Source organism: Vitis vinifera, chromosome 6 (genome assembly GCF_030704535.1).
Source record: "Vitis vinifera cultivar Pinot Noir 40024 chromosome 6, ASM3070453v1".
In the NCBI taxonomy this organism is placed as follows: domain Eukaryota; kingdom Viridiplantae; phylum Streptophyta; class Magnoliopsida; order Vitales; family Vitaceae; genus Vitis; species Vitis vinifera.
Window position 1 is genome coordinate 10,884,755 of NC_081810.1, and position 21,003 is coordinate 10,905,757.

The following is a 21,003-nucleotide window of genomic DNA, read 5'->3' on the forward strand; positions in this document are numbered from 1 at the left end:
TATATATTAGAAACATAAGGATATTAGCATCTTTGTATTTTTTTTTTTTGTTAAAATGAATAATACTAATTGTCAATAGTATTTTATTTAAAATGAATAATGAATAAAGTTTTACTTTTTTAACATATAAATGAGCCAGTTTTTTATTACATATGCGCACATTTAATATTCAATTTTGAACATAATATTCTACAATGTTTTGATTTAATCTACAATTAATTGGGCCAATATTTTTATTACAAATCATTCTTAAAATTAAATGATTATTAAATAATTAAAATTATTAATCATGTCTTACTTAATTTATAACCTATTTACCTAGTGAGAAAATTTTCAAAAGAATAGTTGTGTGTATAGGTTAAATAGTAAAGTTATGACTCATGATATATATGTTTTTTTTTCAATGATTAGATTTATTTTTGAGTTGCAAATTATTTCAAAAAAAAATTTAAACTCATTAATAAATTCAATAAAAAGTACCATTTGATTTGAAGTTCATTTTTCTAGTGAAAAAAATTATAAAACAATAATTATGTGCATAAAATAAATAATAGAGTCATTATAAACCAATTTTTATTCATAAATTAATGGTTTTAATAAGTTTATTATTTGAGTTTTAAATTATTTTAAAAAATTATTAGAGTTGTTAATGAATCCAATATATGAAGTCTTATTTAATTTGAAGTTCATCTGCCTATTGAAAAAAAAAATCATAAAATAATAATTTTATATAGAAGAGAAACAATAAAGTTGTTTTAAACCAATTTTTATATATAAATTTATGATATTAATGAGTTTATTGTTTAAGTTTTAAATTATTTTTAAAAATTAATAGACTTGTTAACAAATCTAACATATTAAGTCTTATTTAATTTGAAGTTAATTTACCTAACAAAAAAAAATTGAAAAATAATGATTCTATGTAGAAGAAATAATAGGATGTGTGTTTTTCTGTTAGTTTTAAAAATCGATGAAAACAACTTTTACTTGTTATTTAAAATTTATTTTCTATTTCACTTTGATTTTAAAAATTAGAATCAGAGAACAATAATTAAATGGTATTATGAATTTTTAAAAACTATTTTATGTTTCTAAAAAACAAAAAGTTGTTTTTAAAAACTCCGCTAAACATGCTCTAATTTTTAAAAAATGTTTTTAAACTAAAGAACAAGAAAGAGTTTTATGATGTTTTATTAAAACCTAACTCATACTTTTAAAATAAATTTTGGTCTATAGCTTATTAATATTATTGAGTTCCTTCTTAATATTAATTAAATTAGTTTTTGAGTTTTAAATTATTTTTAAAAATTAATAAATTTTATGTATCAAGTATAATTTGATTTGAAATTTATTTGTGTAATGAAAAATTTTAAAGAAATTAAAAAAAATAGAAAAATACATGTAATATAAAGGAAAATCATATTTTAAAATTTTTTATATCAGTATTATATCGTAAAAAGAGAAAGGGAATGGGATCATATTCAATTTTATTTCTTTTTATTATTTTTCTAAAATTTTATGTGTTTTACTACTGTTTTTAAAAACCGGTGAAAACAATTTTTACTTGTTCTCTAAAAACTATTCTTTATTTCACTTTGTTTTTAAAAATCGTTTCCTAAGAACAACGGTCAAATAGTGTTCGGAATTTTTAAAAACGGTTTTTTGTTTTTTTGATAAAGATTGTATGGTATGTAATAAGACAAACATTTATATAGAATAAAAAACATTAGAAGATAGTTTCACTATATTGAAGATACTATAGATCCAAAGGTATAGAGATACAACATTACTATTACTTCCAATACATAAGTACTTCATCATAGTGGGAGGTTTATACTCTATATATTATGATGAAGCAATGAGTGTGTTGGTGCTCATAACTCGACAAGGAGCTATGAATGATAGTTAGAATCGTTGTAATTTTAATGTAGTCTGGGTTCTTGTAGAAGCACCCGAAGGGATAAAACCCATAAGTGGAAGTTGGTCTACAAAAGGAACAAAGGAGTAGATGGAAAGGTTGAGATTTAAGTGGTTAGGTTGCAGCTAAAGTTTATAGTTTGAAACATCGTTTTGAATATAGGAAACCTTTTCACCAGTAGTTATAATCAAATCCATTAGAGTACTCCTATCCATTGTGGTGTATCTCAATTATGAGATATTGCAATAAGATGTCAAGATAGTGTTCTTAAACTTTTATCTTGATATTAACATCTATATGATGTAATCATATATTTTCATAACAAATGGTCTTGTGTGTACAAGAAGGTGAAGGGAAGTGTGGTAGTGCTCTAAGATCTTGTAGGTAGATAACAATCTACTCATTGAGAATGATGTAGATATATTTTCATCAACCAAGATAAGTTTTTCTACTCAATCCTACAAGGGACACCATCTAAGTTTATCTATCTAAGTTTATTGTTTGTTCCTTTGGTTATTCATCATTGGGACACCATCCTAAGTTCTAAGTTTATTCTTTGTTTCTTTGGACTTTTATCATTGGGATGCTATCATAGGCTACATCTAAGTTAATTATTTGTTCATTTGGTTTCTAATTATTGAGACACCATCCTAGGTTCAATCTAATGTTATTCTTTATTTCTTTAGACTCTTATCATTGTGGTACTATCCTACGTTGTATCTAACTTAATTCAATTTTCCTTTGGACTCTTATCTAAATTTATTCTATGTTCCATTGGCTTCTCATTATTGGGACACCATCATAGGTGTAATCTAAGTTCATTATTCGTTCCTTTGGATCCTTATCATTAGGACGTTATCCTGGGTCCTATCTAAGTTTGTTATTTGTTCCTTTGGTTTCCTATCATTGGGATATCGTCGTAGGTTCAATCTAAATTTATTCTTTGTTCCTTTGGACTCTTATCTTTGGGACATCATCCTAGGTTCTATCTAAGCTTATTATTTGTCCCTTCGGTTTCTAATCATTAGGACACCATCCTAGCCGTAATTTGAGTTTATTCTTTGATCCTTAGGACTCTTATCATTAGGATGTCATCTTAGGTTCTAGTTAAGTTTATTATTTGTTCCTTTTTTTTTTTTTCTAATCATTGGGATACCATCCAAGGTTCAATATAAGTTTATTATTTGTTCCTTTGAACTCTTATCATTGGGACGCCACCCAAGGTTCTATCTAAATTTATTATTTGTTCCTTTGGTTTCTTATCATTGGAACACAATCCTAAGTTAAATCTAAGTTTATTCTCTGTTCCTTTTAGAGTTTTATCATTAGGATGTCATCCTAAATTGTAATACCTAGCACCAATGAATTAAATAGGCAATAATGATTATCTTAGTACTTAACTTTAAACGTGCTTAATTAGATGTTAAAACTAGTTTAGTGTTAATCCTGTTTAATTATGAATTAAACTTTGATTAATGATAAGTTAGATTAGTTAATGACAACCATGCTTATTAGGTTCTTAGGAACTGATTATAATTATGAAAACCTAAAGGACTAATGGGTAATTATGGGTTTAATTTTTGATAACTTGAAAGACTAAAGTGCAAAATTGGGAAGTTGGAGTTAGTGGCAGCCAAGTGGCCTGCCACCTTCTACTTGGCTGCATGGAGAGCCTTATATGAGGGCATGCAACTCATTTTGCACCATTTTACCTACAACAACTTGGGTTAGAGAGAGGATCTAGAGAGAAAAAGTGTAGATTTGAGGTAAGCAAGTTGTTTAATTTAGTACTTTTGGTTCATTTTTGTCCTAATGGTGTACTGAAACAAATTAATGGTAAAATTTTTGTAAAAGTTGAGTGTAATTAGCTATAAACATGTTTTAGTTAAAAAAAAAATTAATTAAGGATTAAAGTATTTTAGCTTAAATATTTTATTAATGGTAAGATCAGCATAAATCTTTGTTTAATTTGGTTTAATGGAAAAATAGATTAGTTGACATGTGATTAATTAGGTTATTTGGACTCTTGGGATTTGTTAATGGGTTAGGCTTTAAGAAAATCACAACAATTAGTGTTTGGTAATTAATTAGAGAATATTAATATGCATTATAAATATTGTTTAATTCAATTCAAATTTGATTTAAAATCCTGTAGGCATGTAGATTAGAGAACATTAGAATTAAAAATTAGCAACAGTAAATTATATAAATTTTCATCATTAGGAAGTCTAAATTATGTGTTTCATTTCAATTCCTTGTAATAGGTAAAGATCGCCTACATAGAAGAATCATAGAAGGAAAGTTTGTGTAAGGTAGGGAATTTTATGCTAACCCATGGTGTATCTGATTTCTTTCCTTGAAAGATTTATTTGAAATTTCATGTCATTTCTATGATTTCATAAAATGTTTTAATGTGTCATTGCATCTCGGTTTATTGTGTTGAAATGTTACATTGAGATTGGTGGTATGAAGATTCATGGTTTTGTGTTGTGGAAATGGTTCATGGTGTGGTTGCATTGACAAAAGGATATGGAATAATCACATATGATATTCAAAGAATTGATTGGTGGGAAGTATTTGTGCGATGCTACAGACATTATCCTTTGATATATTATTTATGTGGGATCGTGGGTCCTTGGGTGAAAGTCCTTAAAGCCCTCGAGGAAGACACTCCGATGTGGGTGTATGGGGTTGGTCCTACCCTTGGGTTTTTGTCCTTAAAAGACACAGGGTTGGTCCTGCCCTTGGGTATGAGTTCCAAAAGGCATGGGGTATGACTTGCCCTTTGGTGATGTCCCAAAATAGTCATTATTATATTGATCATGTATCTTGTGGAGCATTAATATATGATATATAGATTGGTGGGGGTGAACAGTTTATCAGTCGTGAAAGGATGGACAAGGTAAAGTAAAGATGAAACCAGCAAACACATGTATACATGTTTGACATGATTGCATATTTGTTAATGGTTATAAAATGTTTATCATGCATGCTATTACATGTTTAATTCAAAGTTTTTAAGGGTATGCTTAGGATGGTTATAAACTTTCCTACTGAGTTGTGAACTCACCCTATCCCTTCCATCTTTAAATGTAGGTCAGAAGACCTATGCGGGAAATAATGCTTGAGCATTGCTTTACTATGATTGGATGTTGTTTGCTCGCATTGATAGTGTTTTGAGGCTTTGACTTTTTATTAAAGACCAAATCTTTTTTTAGGAATGATGTAATATATATATTTGTTAGGTACACTTGTAGTATGGGCTACCTGTAGTGAACCATGGGATTTTGGTATATGTAAATTAATGTAGTACAAGTTTCTTTTGTGAAACAAAACATATTTTGTTAACTAATAGTTACGAAGTTTAATACAAGATGCACTATTTATAACATATTTTGCATATTCTCTTTTTGCACAAAATCAAGCAGGAACTTGACATTTAAATTCTTGTATCCCATGCAGCATGTAGCCATGTTATTTTCATATTATGAACCAAGGCCAAGCCTTAGACCCTAGTCTCATTCTTCTATCCCACAGCGAAGTTAATCATTTAACTAGTTGTCCTTATCTTCTTTTCGGTTTATTTATTAGAGGATTTCCAATTTTCTTTATATATATATACATGGATCTACTCATTTGAATATTTGGAATTTTATTGTCTCCATGAATAAGTCCACTTTTGTATATATATTTCTATTTTTTATAAATAAAAAAAATAATTCAAACAACATCTAGTCTAGATTTTGATTTTTAAATGAACATTCAAATTATTTAAAACTATTTAATGAGACTAAAATACTATTTACAAAATTTAGATCTTACCTAGAAAGATTGTTCTCCAAAACCGTACATTCTCTTTCTAGGGATTTTTGTATAGAAAAATCATGAATAAGCTATTTATAATTAGGTTTTTAATGGAAAATGATCATTCTATTTCCATTTATTTTATTTTACTTTATTTCTTTTTAAAATTACATTTGCCTCCTTGACAGTAAATTTGTTGTATTACAATCATGCCTAACCTTAGCACACATTACTCTCAAGAGCACATAGAACTCATCATACACAAACCACATATATGTTACTCAGCTAGTTTAGTTGTTTACATTGTAAATATTTAAGTAAATATCCACGTCTTACATTTACTTATTTTTCCACTTACTTCAAGTTTATAGCATAAGTAATGAATTGCCCCATATATATTAATTCAATACAAATACTCCTAAAAATTAATTTCATGTAAATCAAATTTTTTTTCAATTTTAATTATAAAATGAAAAGTTTTGAGGAAATTATATATATAAAAAAAAGTATATATATACTCAAAAGTAGGAAAATGTCATTTTTCAATTTAGATATACTAAATTGAAAGCAAGAAATACAATTTGTTTTTTTTTTTAAATTAGGAAATTTTCAAAACTATCAAATTTCTCATACTTAGGTTAAAATTCAAGATACGAAGTTAGCGTACAAGGTACATAACCTAAAGCGTCATCTTATCTATACTCTTATATGAGATAATTAAATTATAACTGAGAGCAAAGCATATTAAAATAAGGTTTGATATCATTTTTATATGGTGTTACCTTTTGAAAAGCCTTAGAAACGATAAGATCCTAAATATGTAAATAAATTTTTAGGGGAAATATATTACAACCACTATCCTTTTCCTTGGGTTTGCCAGATCTCAATGTTATACTTTGTTATATAATTTCATATCAAATTTGAGGTTGTTTCTCAATAATTGATTTTCTCTATTGTTCACAATTCAATATCAAAATGAAATCAATAAAGGATCCACATTAAGGTTTCAAATCGTGTCAATGCATAATTTGATACTCCACTTTGTGGTATCGACCTCCCTACGGATTTAAAATTTTGACACTTTAGCCCCTAGTGTTGATTTCAGTGCAATTCATCCACAATATCCTAGCCAACCTTGCGTCAATTTTTTGGGTCTTGTTTGCATATTTTTAGTTTTGAAACCAAATTTGAATTTGAATTTCATTAGGTTCATGATGGTTCATATTGTCATTTATTTGATTTTGTCCATGCGTGTATATCTCGGCCTTCATCATGTTATCATATACATCTTTTGTCTATTATTTGAGTGTCACTACTTTTGGTATTCATCAATAAATTAATAAAATATGAAAAAAAATTAGTTGTTTAGTAAATACCATAGTTATTCATCATTTAACGGAGTACTCCTGAACCTTTTCATTAAGTATGCTAACTCTTAGATCTATTTTTCATTAATACACTTGTTTATTACTTTATGAAGTCACATATGATTTTCTTTCTTATTTTATTTTTACTTTAAAATTAAATAAAGACTCCAAACCTTAATAAATAGAAACCAATTTTCTCAAAGGAATACTTTTCTCGTAGTCTAAATCTTTCCATGAAGTAGGGATGCATACAAAATGTTGTCCATAGTGGGTGACAATATTTATAAGACTTTTCTTTGGTTTATTATAACTTACAAATGGAATTATTTATCATATCATAAAAAAATTTATAGTATATTTTTATTTTTTATTGATGTGAAATTATTAGTAAAAAAATTTATTTTTATGAAAATTATTGTAGACTTTATATTAATTTAACCAAATATCTTTATAGATTTAAATTCATTTTCTTTTAAAATTAAAGCAAATTTCATCTATTAACCATCTACGAGTCAAAAAGGCATATATAAGTTTGACAAAAATAAACCAATCCCTATTATAATGGCATCAAATCAATGGTATAACAGAAATGTGGATTCTTACAATGCTTAGATATCCACTATTCAAAATCAAGTTAAACAGATTTACCTAGTCTCTTTACTCTAAGGACTTACTCTCCAGTACTTACAACTTGATTCACGTCCACGACGCAACAACTTCATGTTGCTCCCTAATAAATCCTTCAACCACTTTAAAGGGATGATGGTCTTCAACCCAATATTCGAATATCAAATCCTTGGATGAGAGATCAGAAATAGTATGACACTTTAAGCTTTCTTAAAGAGATCGTATTTAAGGAATGAAAGGTCTTTCAACAATATATCTCCAATCTCCAAGATCTCTAACCCTTAAGGGGTTATAATGAGGTATTTATAGGTGAATACCACAAAGAATTTCAGTATCTTAAGTTTCCAGATAGAGTTTGAGTGAAATTAATCCAAAATTCGTTTCTAAACTAGGTAGGACTATCAAGTGTGCTTGAGCGGACTTGCATCACTTAAGCGGTCTACTTGAGTGAGCTTAATCGCTTGAGCAACCCCTACTTCTTTTGAAAAAACATTTTAATACATTTTAAGTCTAAAAATGATATTGAACCTTTTTATACCTCAAAAGAGCCTAATATGTCACAAGTAAAACCTTTTTAAACATACTTATGACTTCTTGGTTAGACGAACACAAACCCTTGATCTTTAATGGAAATCAATTCATTATCTAAAAAGACTTCTATGGACAAACATTACAAGGAACAAAATTTCCAACATATAAACAAGACTCAATGTCCTAAAAATCTCCCCCTTTGGCAATTTTGTGACAAAATATCATTACATAAACCAACCTAAACTCTCATATTGGAGTTTACATAACACACATGAATGCTCAATTAAAACTAAACTAAGGGAATGCTTTGCATCACTTTTTAGTACTTATCTTCTAACCTTGTAACCTGCACACATATAGAAAACTATACCCAAGGTAAAATGGTATGAGAGATAAAATAATGTCGTGAAAGAAAAATAGGATAGTTGGAGGTTTTGCTTGATGGCTTGTGAAATCATGAAAAAGAACATTTTCATGTAGTGATACCAAGGTACAAAGCAAAGCTTGAGAGGAATATAGATGTATGCAAATCAACCAATCATAATAGAAGTTAAATAAAACCTAATAAATCAACAATAAAGAATAGGGGCCTTCTTGTTAAGATAGAGCCCTTAAAAGCATGACATGATGTAATAAATTTGGAATTCATTATTTATTTAATGATGTTCCAATTTCACTTTTATCTATCCTTATTCAATGTATTATACTTTATGAGCATTCTTGTCTGCACCTTTTTCATTGTACGTGACTTAGGTGCATTGGCAGTTGCACAGAAGATCCAAGTCATGGGTTCCTTGCAAATAGATGACTTGTTCATAGTCAGGTCATGAGCCTAGGCGGTTCATTAAAGGTTGTAGTGCACCACCTCTTATTTAGAGGGATGGTTGGTCTTGGCTTTTGGGATGGGTTTCCATGATGAGTGCACTAGTATGTATGGTTGCACATTGGACAATGCCTATGGTGAGTTATAACTTAAGGCTATCAAGGAGTCATGACCTCACTAAGTTGCTTCATTGTGTTGTCTGTCAAACTTGAGAGAATATTGAACTTGTGCTAAAGTTAGCAATGACTTTGTCTTACGGGTGAGACCATAAGTTGATTATATATTCCTTATGGATTGGGTCATTGTTGATGGAAGCCGGTAGCAATAGGTATTCTCAATAGATGCACCATGATATCTCTTGGGATTGAGACAGTGTGTCCATTTGGGTGATCCTAAGGAGGTGTGTTCATGGAAATTATGACCATAGTAGTTCCTTAAGTGGAACTTGATATAGGTTCTCTGAGAGCTAAGATATATCAATTGAACACACAATAGGAGGATCTATAACTTAAGGATAGTAGAGGTAGTTTTGAAAGGTTGATAGCTTTCACTTTATTAAACTACAAATACCAGTTCATAGGGAGATCGAACACAATGAATAGTAGGTCAAGGACATGAGCACTTGTTGTCTCATTGTTATTTACATAGGATACTAAAGTTTAGTTAATTAATGAATTAGAACCCATTTGGGCTAAATTAAGTGACCCAAGCCCATGTGGGCTCAAGCTACTTAAGCCCACATAGGAATCCTGTAAATACCTCATTGGGGTTAGAGTTTCCATAGCTTTTGTCTTCTACCATCCAGAGAGATAGAGAGCCATTGTCTCCACCCTCTTCTCTCCCCCCACCAGAAGTGTGCCAAGATCAAGGTTCAAGTCATCAAGAAGAAGACTTTGGGTTTACGAGACTTTTACGATTTCGATCTTCATCTTCACCATGTGGATTTGATTCGAGAACATCCAAATATAAGGTATGGTTTGTAAGAACTTTTTGAATCCTTTTAAAGTATAAAAATGGTATTTTTCCGTTGTGCATAGGATTTAGAAAAAGCGTAGGATAGTTATGCATGTTCCTAACTCGATTTGGACTTGGGAAATAGAGAGATTCAGGTTTTTCCCATCCTGGTATAAGAGCCATAGGTTAGTAATCGTGCTAGAACCATTGTAGGGTGTGTTAACTTGGTTTTGCAGGGTTTTTGTTTATCCCATGGCCCCAAGGATAATTAATGTGCGTTCTTTATTATGATCTTATTATAATATGATGGTTATAATTGTGATTGCTTTTATTGGGATGTAATAATTATTTAGATTGTTGTTTGCTTTTCCTATATGGGTTGTAAGCCTCATAAGAGGCATATGATTTTTGTTATTTTGTAAAAATCCCGCTTTTATCTTAGAATGATATGTAAACTCTAAAACTTTGGAGTATAGGATTTTGTTGTAAAAATTCATTTTTTTTTTTTTATCATTCTTTGTAACCTATGGAGAGTATGGAAGTAGTGCAAAGCATCACAGAGTGTTCGCGCACATTCCCTTGCTGGAAAAGAGAAAAGAAGGCTTCTTGGAGTTTCTTTCATGAGTTGCTATGGTGATTTAAGGGAAAATAAAGAATCTTCGAAGTTCTTGATTTTAGATCATTGGCAGCATAGTTTTGTCATTTTTAACTTAAAATTGGAATGACATCCCATGATTTTCTTGGGTCAAACCACTTATGGTTTTGGAGCCTAGGAAATCATGAATCCAACGCTTCAAATGGATCATATTTCAGAGTTGAAACAAGAGAGTTATAACCAATTGAATCAAGGTTGTGCAGAGAGCATGGCAGCGACATTGACTTCAACTCAAAATCGGGGCTACATCCTATAATCTTTTTAGGGCAAATCAAATATGATTTTGAATCTTAGGAAGTCAGAAATCCAGTGCTTCAAACAGATTTCAATTGAAAGTTGAAATGAAGGAGATATGGCTGATTGAAGTAAGGTTACACAAAGGGCATGCAATTATAAGATTGAGTTTGGACCAAATTGTTTTTTGTTGTTTGGGCTCAATTTTTTAGCCTCTTTTTGGGCCCCCCCCCATCCTTTTTAATGGCAATTAGGCATGTTGGGTTTTTCTTTTTTCACTAACCCTATCTTTGGTTGTAGGACTATTTTGGTAATTTGGATTTTATCCAAGTTTTAGTTACCAAATATGCAACAAAATCCCTAAGGCCATGGGGATTATTTATTTAATTTCTTTTATGTATTTTATGCTTTTTTATTTTTGGATTAGAATATATTTTGGTATTCTTAAGTTAATGAATTTTCATATTTTCTGGTTGTTAAGTTAATGATAATTGGGAGACTTGCGAATGTTGGAGATTGTTTCAAGGCTTTCTGGTTGTTTCTAACGACATGACAAGAATCTTCTAATGTTGGGTTTTAGACGTTTGTAGCCATAATTCAGGTATTTTCTGAATTGAGGCTCAGTTTTGCTAGAGAACAGTTACACTCTTATTCTTTGAAGACAAGTGTAGATGGAGATGCTTTATGGCTTGAGCACTGATGAACATGTATGGTAAATGTGGGAGCATTGGAGATGTTCAGTGAGTCTATGATTAGATGCCAGAGAAGACCATAGTAAGATGGAATTCTATCATTGCGAGTTATGCACTTCATGATTATAGTGAGAAGCCATTGAGTATGCATCATAAAATGCAGGTCCCATCCTTACAGGGCCATGCACGGTCACTTACCTTGGCTTATTTTCACAGTCCATATCTGCATGCATGCATTTGAAACTATTTTTTCTGAATAACTTGATTTCCAAATGATTTAATTCACAACTTTCCATCCCTTTTTAAAAAATATTTTAAAATAAGCAAGAAATCAAATCCCGTAATTCTAAATAATGGAATTATGGGAATTGATCCATGCAAAATAAATTGGGCTTTGGTGGGGACCCAACATCAAATAAATTTTCACCAAAATAAAAGTGAATTTGAAATGAATGCCATGTGTGCTGTTGATGGTTCTTTATCTGTTTAGTGACACACGAGCTATATTTTGTATTCATTAATTGTGCACTAACCCCATTTCTTGATAGTGCATGGTGGTTCATTGCCAAGGTATGTATTAATTGCGTCTTGGTCATTCTCTCTGCATGTTCTAATTCTCATATGTGCATGATCATTTAGGGTATTCATTGATTCATTCATCAATTGTCATGTCAACTTAATTTTATTAGTAGAGACCCAACTTTAGGGACTTAGAGGGTGCTACAGTCGTTACCGTACCTTTCCGATAAGTAACCTGACCCCCGAACCCGATCCGGTTTTTCACATACCACTTTTTCCAAAATAAGGAGTGACACTTAGAGTTTTCTTTTTTATTTTGTTTAGCCTTTAAAAATAAAACAAAAATAAGTGGTGACTCCAAGTCATTTTCTAATAAATAAAATCATTTTCAAAATAAAAATTGAGCTCGTCATCTAGTAGAAGCGCATGAGCCGAAATGCGGGGTCCATAAAATATAATTTAAACTATAAATAAAAACTCTTTTTACTTAATTTTATTCTTATAGCTAAAATTTTAAAGTGAAAATGAAGTGTTGCATGAGTGTTTCATACCAATTATTTTCTTCATGAAAAATTTACTAATAAATATATAGTCTTTCCAAATAAATGATGGCTAAAATATAATCATTAATTATATATATTAATTTTAACCATAATATGTAAAATTGTATTATTGATAAAAATTTATCCATTTCACTTAAACAATATAATTTTATTTCCATGAAATATTATGCACAATGTTTAAAAATTTATGAATAGCATATGATAAGTATGAAATAAAATGTGTGTTTAGTAAACCAATTTAATAACTCAAAGTGACTTAACGACTTAATTTAAGTTGTAAAGTAAATTAAGTATATTTGGTAAAATAACTTAAAGTAAAAAACAATTTTAGGTAATAAGTAAAAACAATTAACTCATTTTTAAATTTACATCTTTATTTTACTTTTTTACCATCATTTGTCATAATTTGTCATAATCTCTTTTGCTACTCTATGACCTCCATGATGTGCCTATTCTATTCTAAATTCAATTTTTTTTTATCTTGTTGATAAGTATAAAAAAAAAGTATATCATTGAAAAAGAAATTCAACAAAACAACTTTAAGTAATAAGTAAAAACAATTAACTCATTTTTAAATTTACATCTTTATTTTACTTTTTTACCATCATTTGTCATAATTTCTCATAATCTCTTTTGCTACTCCATGACCTCCATTGTTATTTGATCTCCTTTACCCAACTAATAATTTATGAGAATAAACATATCAATTTGATGATTTATAATAAATTTTAAATTAATTTTATCAAACAACCTTGATACTTAAAGTAATAAGTTTTAAATCAATGACTGAAGTATGATTTAACTTAAAGTCAACTTAAGTCATTAAGTAATAAGTATTAAGTTTACCAAATATTCCTTAAATTTGTAAAGAATAAAACAAACTTTCATTATTTCTATTATCGAATATTCAAATTAAATTTACTACTTTGAATTAAAATAATACAAAACACTTTTTATTTATAAAATTGAGCACCTATAATTTTGGTATTAAAATTTTTACCACTTAAAGGGTGTTTTGTAAAATTTAATACTTATTACTTGATAAGTTAAGTTGACTTTAAATTAAATTATTCTTAAACTATTATTTAAAACTTATTATTTATTTTAAACTTTAAGATTTAAGGTTTTTAATAAAGTTAATTTAAATTTTATTATAAATCATCTAATTAATATATTTATTCTTATTAATTTTAACTAATATTTATCTTCACTGATTTTAATTAATATTTATCTTCATTAATTTTAACTCGTATTTATTTTTATTAAGCTTAAATAATAACTTTATTTGTTAAACATCTATTTACAGTATGATAAATATATGAGATAACTATGAACATTTATTATAAAAGATATGTAGTAGATGTAGAACTATACTTGTAAAATATACCATTACCATATATTATTAAATGATGCAAAAAAAAAAAATTAAAGATTAAAAATAAGTTAATTTTTTTGACTTATTACTTAAAATTCATTTATAATATTAAATTATTTTATTAAATATATCTAATTAATGAATTTAAATTAAGTTATGGAGTGATTAGATTAATTTATTAAATACCCTTATAGACTATCTTTGATTATCAAAAAAATGATAGAGAAAAATGGAGGAGAAAAAAAAAATAGAAAAACAGAAAATGCTAAGAATAATTTTAAAGTCACTACGATATTTATTTTTATTTTTTTTATAAAGATTAAATATTTTTGAAATATATTAACTAATAATAATTTTAATTATACTAGATTTTCTCCCCCTATTTTTTCATAATAAAATCAAATGCAAGAAAATTATTTCTCTTTAAACATTTAATTTTTGGGAAAAGTATATTATGGGTCTTTGATATGCAAATAATTAGGATTTTGAAACACAAGTTTACTATTTTCAAGTTAAGTATAAAAAATAATTTGCATTTTGAGCACTCCAGGTTGAGGTGTAAATTCATACCCAAATTGCCCTCCCCATTCAGCCATGTCAGCGTCCACATCTGATAAACCAAAAAAACAAAGAACCAAAAAACAATACATCCCTCCTCACATTTCTCTCTCTGTCTTAACTTTCTCTCCACCGGCAGTGAACTCAAAGACTCCATCTGTTCATCTCCCTCTCAAAACCCACCATTTCTAAAACCCTAACCTCCGTCTAGTCTTCCTCTCAATCTGAAAAACCTAAATCTCGTGAAGTCTAACCTGTTATTTTCTTATATATCCCCGAAATCTCTAGAATCCCGGGAAACCAACCCTAATCTCTTCTTCGTTAGTCAACAACGTAGATCGGAGAATGTGGGAAAACTGTAGTTGCTCTCTTCTTCTCTGTCTAAAGATCCAGCTCCGAATCTCTGTCTTCATCACCATCATCAGGTGATTATCTTCTTGACTAGTCATTTGAATCATGTTTCTCTCCCTCATTTTCTGTTTTTGTTGATGTATTTTTTGTGTTGGTTTATTTTCACATTGATGCAAGGGAGATTATGTAGGGTTTCAACATTTTTGGAATCCGGGTATTATGATTCGATTTAGGTTTTGAGTGGTGCACATTTGGAAACAAATAGGCTACAAATTTCTGAACTCTGAACCTCTGATATTACAATTAATAATTGTTTTTGGAGATATGTGTCATGCTAGGCTGATAAGAGCATATCTTAAGATTCCTTCTTATTTTCATATGAATTTTAATGTCAATATAAAGTTGAACAATGTTCTCCATGGTTTAAAATTGAACAACTTGTATCGATGGTTGGAAAGGATTACATCACATTGTATAAAATCTTGCAAATGCAAGTTGCTTTTGAATATTATTAGTATACTTATAATTTGCTTCGGCAAATTGAAATATTCTTTTTTCTTTTGGTGAGTACATTGAAGATTGGGCTGGTACCTTATCTATCTTTAATTAAGCAAGTCATAATTCTGTATTCTGTGAAATTATTCATTGTGTAAGTTGTAATGGAAACCATCATTATAATTATTGCATATTGCTCCTGAAGCGGTTTGTTTTAATTGATCATATCTTTTTTTTTTCATTACCTTTCTCCTGTGATTTTATTCCCATTCTCTCAAGTATGCTTGCCTTCTGGGACCATCCTGATTTTGTGATTGTGGACAATTTGTAATGCCCTATTTATTTTGTTAAAACTCTTAGGCTATGTTTGGTTCTTGGAAAATTTGAGGGAAAATGCAAAGGAAAGAAAATAGATAGGAAAAGTAAAAGGAAAGAAAAAGTGAAGGAAAATAAAAAAACAGAGTTAAATATGATAAATTATTTTTATTTGCTACTTCAAACTCATTTTATTTATTTTAACACATCGATATAAAGATTACATAATTTTAAAATGCATAAGTTTCTAACTAATTTTAATTATATTTAATTTTCTTTGGAATATTTTAGGGAAAGTTGTGTTTGGGGAGCCCCATTTGAAGGTTATATGGGAATGAAACCCATAGAAAGTGGAATATGGGCTTTGTCCATTAATGATCAGAATATATTTTTTTTAATGCACTAAATACTGTTTCAAAAAGTTATTCCAAAATTGCCCTTTTGTTTTCCTTGTTAGCAGCCACCACGGTCTCCATGTAAGCAGCCACTAGTCTCCAAAATATTCCATGTAATAAGCACTCAAATCTGAACCGAGAAGAAGCCGATCAGAGGAAACACAGCATGAGGTATGTGGGTCTCCGTTCAGTGGGTTTCCACCTTCAAGGAGTAATCCTATAATTTTTCCTCAGAAAAAGGTGAAGAATAAGACCATTTCTGCTGGTACGAATTTCCACCTTCAAGGAGTAATCCTGTCTTTTTCTTCACCTTTTCTGAGGAAAAATTAATAATAATGGTACCAGCAGAAAACCATTTAAATTTAACACTTCATCCCCAAATCAAATCAGAAGACTCTTCTATAACCCTCTCAACTCACTATCTTGGTCCTATAAACAAAGAACACTTAATTTGTTAGTCACAACACTCTTGAACCCTGTATTCTTAAAGTTTCCTTGAACCGAATCCTTATTGTGTAACAAAAAAGGAAGCTTATCTAAGTAACTATTGGTTGCAAATTAACTGAACACTCTTCCTGAAGCATGAGACTAAACCACAACCTAGATAAAAAGATAGCAAAATAAAAGAGTTAGTTTTTTCACTGTAATTTCCAGATTTCTTATCCATATTAGATAGTTCAACATCGTTCCATACTTGTTTCTAAATCATTTCCTCATGTGTAGTTCCATTTTGAGAAATCATCTATGGTCATTTCTTAAGCATGTTTCCTGTGAACATATCATTGGAAGCAATGCATCCCAAAATATCAAATAATCTAGAAAAATAATAAACTTTACTTTTGCATAAATAGATTAGAATATGAAGATTTTTGTCAGTTTCGAAATGGATATGGATTCTTCATGAATGTTCTATAGGTAGGCAGGCATCCAACAGGCTAACCACTCACAAGGGGAAGTGGCCTGCATAAAATAGTTTTGCTGAACATTCCAATATTATGATTTCTTACTGCTTTTGTTGAGTCATTTCCAATACTATTTCCTACTTCTTTCTTGTTCCTTTATTGGATGTCTCCACATTGTTTTCCTCAAAACTTTGAGGGAAAATTCTCCCTTTTAGGTGTGGGTTTGAGGATTTTGATGAACATTTCAGCATTTGTAGCCCATTCTTCCAATGACCTAGGTTAAGTTTTGACATAATGAGTTAATTTGAGAATGTGTTTTTGGGAGATAGTCTCATTTTTTCACATGGGTTTGAATCTGATTGATGATTTGGTGAGCATTTCTTAACTATATGGCTACTCATGAAATGACCCATGTAAACTTCTGACTGTATCTGTGGGAAAAAAAGGTCTTAGATTAGATAATTTTGCTGACCATTTCTCCAATACATGGCCATCCATACAAAGGCCCACTTCCAAGTTTTGGAACAACATGAACATTTCAGTGTATTTTTGGGAAAGTAGATAAATAAATGTTTTCTTTTACATATAGGGTCGAAATTGATTTGATGATTTTGGTGAGCACTTCTCAATTACAGAACCATTCATCCGATGACCCACCTCAAGTTTAGGCATAATAATAATATTTTAGAAGGTAATTTTGGGAAGTAGTCTCGTTTTTTCGGGACTGTACCTTAGGTACTACCTTAGTGGCCTTTAGGTACTACCTTAAGGGCCCCTAGGTACTACCTTAAGGGCCCCTAGGTACTACCTTAGCTAAACCTCAACTCAACCTCTCCAAAGCCTCGGGCCTTCCTCTCCTACCCTTACACCATCCCCTTATGTGCTTCTCTTGAGTGCTCAAGTGGTCCCCAAGTGCTTTTTAGGGACTATACCTTAGGTACTACTTTAGTGGCCTTGAGGTACTACCTTAGTGGCCTTGAGGTACTACCTTAGTGGCCTTTAGGTACTACCTTAAGGGCCCCTAGGTACTACCTTAACTAAACCTCAACTCAACTTCTCCCAAGCCTCGGGTCTTCTTCTCCTACCCTTACACCATCCCCTTATGTGCTTCTCTTGAGTGCTCAAGTGGTTCCCAAGTGCTTTTTAGGGACTGTACCTTAGGTACCACCTTAGTGGCCTTGAGGTACTACCTTAGTGGCCTTTAGGTACTACCTTAAGGGCCCCTAGGTACTATCTTAGCTAAACCTCAACTCAACCTCTCCCAAGCCTCGGGCCTTCCTCTCCTACCCTTGCACCATCCCCTTATGTGCTTCTCTTGAGTTCTCAAGTGGCCCCCAAGTGCTTTTTAGGGACCGTACCTTAGGTACTACCTTAGTGGCCTTGAGGTACTACCTTAGTGGCCTTTAGGCACTACCTTAAGGGCCCCTAGGTACTACCTTAGCTAAACCTTAACTCAACATCTCCAAAGCCTCGGGCCTCTCTCTCCTACCCTTACACCATCCCCTTATGTGCTTCTCTTGAGTGCTCAAGTGGTCCCCAAGTGCTTTTTAGGGACTATACCTTAGGTACTACCTTAGTGGCCTTTAGGTACTACCTTAAGGGCCCCTAGGTACTACCTTAGCTAAACCTCAACTCAACCTCTCCCAAGCCTCGGGTCTTCTTCTCCTACCCTTACACCATCCCCTTATGTGCTTCTCTTGAGTGCTCAAGTGGTCCCCAAGTGCTTTTTAGGGACTGTACCTTAGGTACTACCTTAATGGCCTTGAGGTACTACCTTAGTGGCCTTTAGGTACTACCTTAAGGGCCCCTAGGTACTACCTTAGCTAAACCTCAACTCAACCTCTCCCAAGCCTCGGGTCTTCTTCTCCTACCCTTACACCATCCCCTTATGTGCTTCTCTTGAGTGCTCAAGTGGTCCCCAAGTGCTTTTTAGGAACTGTACCTTAGGTACTACCTTAGTGGCCTTGAGGTATTACCTTAGTGGCCTTGAGGTACTACCTTAGTGGCCTTTAGGTACTACCTTAAGGGCCCTTAGGTACTACCTTAGCTAAACCTCAACTCAACCTCTCCCAAGCCTCGGGCCTTCCTCTCCTACCCTTGCACCATCCTCTTATGTGCTTCTCTTGAGTGCTCAAGTGGCCCCCAAGTGCTTTTTAGGGACCGTACCTTAGGTACTACCTTAATGGCCTTTAGGTACTACCTTAGTGGCCTTTAGGTACTACCTTAAGGGACCCTAGGTACTACCTTAACTAAACTTCAACTCAACCTCTCCCAAGCCTTGAGTCTTCCTTTGTGACCCTTAGACCATGCCATTATGTGGTTCTCTTGTGTGCTAAAGTGGTCCACCAATGGTTTTTTGGGACTGTACCTTAAGTACTACCTTAAGAGCCCTTAGGTACTACCTTAATGGCTCTTAGATACTACCTTAATGACCCTTAGGTACCACCTTAAAGGACCTCAGGTACTACCTTAGCTAAAGTTAAGGTCTACCTTTCCCAAGCCTCGGGCCTTCCTTTGTGAATTAAGTTAAATATGAAGGTTATGAGGCAAAGTTAGGTGTCTTGTGCATGTCTTGTATTATGTATCTTTGCATCCTGTTGTGAAAATGAATCCATTTGGGAATTTGATGAGGAAAAAGTTATTAAATATGAAGGGAAGTGGCCAAAGAAGCTATTGGTTTCAGCTATAACTAAAGAGAGAAAAACTATTTTTGAATTTGAATTTGAATTTTTATTGTCACTACAAAAGCTATTTGTGAATTTGAATTCCTATTGTCATTCAAGGGAGTTATAACAGTAAGCTGTTACAATAATGTCAGTGGTTGTTATACACACACGTGTGTGTGTGTGTGTTTGTACGACAATTCACAATTCACAATCTAGGAAGAAAGTAGAAGCAGAATTTTATGGTTCAGCTGAAGCATTGTTCCTATTCTGTATTAAGAAAACTGACATAATTGCATTTGGCGTGCAGATGGCAATATTATCTCGTATGTACCCCTGCAAGGAATGTGCAGATCACTTCAAAGAAGTTCTAAGGTACAATATCCCTACCCCATCCCCCCATCCAACATCCCAAACCCCCACTCAACCCCCTTACCTACACAAACACCCACCAAACTGGTTGCAGTGCCCCACAGCCTTGTGGTTAAAAGTGTTGGTGTAACTAGCAAAATTTGACATACAGGGTAATTTCAAGCTCAACTGATCATGCATTCATATCTTCAGTTATCCATCTTATTCTCTGTGGTAAGCCCCTCCAATGGTGTAGGAATATTGTGAAATGGCTATTTCCTGGTAACAGAATTCTTGACCCCATATTGGTGGCATGTCTTTGTGTTCCTACTTCCTGCTACTATATTCAAGTTGAGCCATTTTCAGAACACTAACAGAAGAAATGGCCGAGGGAGGAGGCACTGCATGGCATATTGAAATGAAGTTCTTCCTATTTTTGTTCGTTGTTGCCATAGAATTAGAGGCTGCATTTGTCATTTAGAATGGATTCAATGCAGAATAAATTGTGTCACTAGCAGAAGTGAGGTTGAAAGGTGTTGGTAACCTTGTTACTTAAATCCTAATATAATCCTATAAATGACGCATTTTACCAAATCAATCCAGGTTTTTGATTTGATGAATGAAACCAAGTTTCTCATAAACCAGAATGGGTGTTGCTCAACATGCAAGTTGGTTTTGTTTGTGCTAATTTGTAATTGTTTTGTGTTTCAACAGCCTTAATCAACCAATATTTCCCTGTGAGAGAGTTGATGCAAGGTGGGGCAAGCTGAAATGCAGAAAGGAACTCCAGATTTTGGTGAAGGATGACATTAACATAATTACCAGAAACCATCAACTGATGTTTTTGTTTGATTTTCAGTGTTACTATTGTAAATAATAACAGTCATTTGAAATTAATTAATATAGGAAAT

The 21,003-nt window shown here is 31.6% G+C and overlaps 1 long non-coding RNA gene across 1 annotated transcript; it reads left to right on the top strand.

The window, feature by feature from the left end:
- The first annotated feature begins 14,626 nt into the window (after nucleotides 1-14,626).
- On the top strand, nucleotides 14,627-20,690 carry LOC104878157 (uncharacterized). The gene is made up of 2 exons (XR_785070.3): nucleotides 14,627-15,045; nucleotides 20,052-20,690. It is a non-coding gene; the product is annotated as an uncharacterized LOC104878157 (long non-coding RNA).
- Nucleotides 20,691-21,003: the final 313 nt, after the last annotated feature.